This window comes from Osmia lignaria, unplaced genomic scaffold (assembly GCF_051020975.1).
Source record: "Osmia lignaria lignaria isolate PbOS001 unplaced genomic scaffold, iyOsmLign1 scaffold0035, whole genome shotgun sequence".
Taxonomy (NCBI): domain Eukaryota; kingdom Metazoa; phylum Arthropoda; class Insecta; order Hymenoptera; family Megachilidae; genus Osmia; species Osmia lignaria.
Window position 1 is genome coordinate 987,501 of NW_027478176.1, and position 2,500 is coordinate 990,000.

Below are 2,500 nucleotides of genomic sequence, written 5' to 3' on the forward strand. Positions count from 1 at the left end.
GTGTTGTTTACGGACCGGCTGAGAAGCGACGATAGCGAGTCTTTGAAAAACTATGTGTCCATTAGTTAGACCGATCGTCGCCGGCCGTGTGTCTGTTCGAATCTCGCAACCCACGATTCAGCGACAGGACGCGCGCTCGCATTCCTTGTGTGCGTTCGTACTTTTCAAGGTTTTTAAATGTACTTTACGCCCGACCGTCGAGAGGAGCGTGCCACTGGGCGTTTCTCCGACGGTTTCCGTCCTTGGACGCGATCGTGTCGTCAACGATCGAACAAACAAACAAATACGTTGGCGACGCCCGAATTCGCTCTCCCGCACGCGCCGGGTGGGAGAGTGATGTGGGTATCGAATGTGATGCGTGTTAATAATGAAAATAACACTCTAAAGATCTAAAGAGTTTGAAATACAAAATTTTACGATTACCCTGAACGGTGGATCACTTGGCTCGTGGGTCGATGAAGAACGCAGCTAATTGCGCGTCAACGTGTGAACTGCAGGACACATGAACATCGACATTTCGAACGCACATTGCGGTCCACGGATACAATTCCTGGACCACGCCTGGCTGAGGGTCGTTTTCTTAACAAAAGACTGCTTGCGTTTGCTTCTCGAAAAAAGAGTAATTCATTTCTTTCTAAACATCTCGCCGTCGTTCAACGAAAGTAGAACGTTTCGGAGCGGGATTATCGAACGAAATTGAAAGAATGAATGAACGATAAACAAAGAAAGAGTCGCAACGTACGAGCGATAGTTGGGCAGTTCGTCGGCGTTTGTCGTGGAAACGATGTGACGAAAATCGCAACCGATACACTAAATGCAGGCCGTTAAAGGAGAGAAACAAATTTCGAAATATCTCTTCGAACTAGCGCAAGTGCGTCACGGCGCGCGAGTCGTTCGTTAAAATTTATAAACGACCGCCCGTGAAAGCACCGAGTTCTCGGAAGATAATCTATAAAGATTCTCCATCCTGCTGGAAGTTATCGGATCGGCGCGATTGTTCACTTGTAGAAATCCACGCTCCCGACGTTGCCAGAAACGATATTTACGAAAGGTGTGTCAAAAATAAACGAAAGAAGCTCTCCTATAAATTTAGAAAAAGCAAACGAGTGAAATGTTTGAGATGATAATTTGCTGAAATGCAAGCTCGAATAGCCCCAGGGTTTCGAATGATTCCCCGCGCTTTATACATCTCTCTGTTTACAAACGGTGTATAAATGAAAGATCGCTTCAGATGGGTCGTCGCTGTTTGACGCGCGATGCTGTTCCTTTTTTTTTGTCTGTCTGTGCGTTTAGCTTCGCTAAACAAGTTAAATGGTTAAAAAGCGTCGAAAAAGCGAATACACACGCGACAAGACAAATCTAACGAGTAAAGGAACGCTCCGCTCCAAGATAAAAATGGTTGTTTACAATCAATACAGCGTTTCGGTACCCCTGATCGTAGTCTGAAACTGTGTAACAAAAGAGAGGAAAGCGAATGGTGAAGGAACTTCGAAGCCTCCGTGGCGTGGCTAGAACTTGTGATAAAAGTATGTTTGCAGCAATTATGCATGCTCCCGTTAAAACAGCATTTCAATGTCTCGCATGGCTTAAAGCTCTAGGAGGCTTCAACATTTAGAATACATACGGACTACTTCGTTTGTTAAAGATAAGCGAAGACCGCGCGACCATCGCTCGGTCGTCCAGTCCTCGAAAGTTTTGTTGCGTTCCAAAGAAGAGACAAATGGGGTTTACCCTTGCGCTAAGGGGAGAAGAAGAGAAAAGCAGTTGTTAAATCTAAGAGGTGTGTGGAGTACATCGCGTGTTGGTTAAAATTGTTAAATGAAGTATACGCGAAATGTTCTCTCGCTCTTGCTTTTCCTCTTGCTTCCGTGGCGCTCGAAAAGAAGGGATGATAAATAAAGAAACCTATTCGAAATCTCTTGTGGAACAAAAAATAATACGGACGGACGTTAAAATTGAACCGAGACGAAATGGATCGTCTTGCGAGTTGTCTTCGCTTTGAAATTGTTAAAAATTGATAAAAGCAATACGACGAAGCTGCAGTCCGCAAAATGTTTGAAGCAAAAAGGAAATAACACGAAAATTATGGGAACGTCGTGTCTCAACTTTTTTTTCCCTCTTGTGCTCGTTTCATCGAACGATAAATACAAACATTTTGAAACGAGAGAGGAGGAAAAATTGAATATGCGAAAGGTTGATTCACGCACAGTTTCTCTACGTGTTTGCTTTTTTGCTTCTTTTCGTTTATTTTTTTTTTTTTTGCATCGAGCATCATTATTCACCTTTCGATGAAACCAAAGAAATTGACGACCTCAGAGTAGGCGAGATTACCCGCTGAATTTAAGCATATTATTAAGCGGAGGAAAAGAAACTAACTAGGATTTCCTTAGTAGCGGCGAGCGAACAGGAATGAGCCCAGCACTGAATCCCGCGGTACCGCCGCTGGGAAATGTAGTGTTCAGGAGGATCCGTTTATCCCGAGACATCGAATTGCGTCCAA

General features: G+C 44.1%; 1 non-coding gene and 1 pseudogene across 1 annotated transcript; both read left to right on the forward strand.

The window, feature by feature from the left end:
- The first annotated feature begins 420 nt into the window (after positions 1-420).
- Positions 421-575, forward strand: LOC143306741 (5.8S ribosomal RNA). The gene has a single exon (XR_013064058.1). It is a non-coding gene; the product is annotated as a 5.8S ribosomal RNA (ribosomal RNA).
- Positions 576-2,307: 1,732 nt separating this feature from the next.
- Positions 2,308-2,500, forward strand: part of LOC143306735 (large subunit ribosomal RNA) — a 6,448-nt pseudogene continuing 6,255 nt past the window's right edge.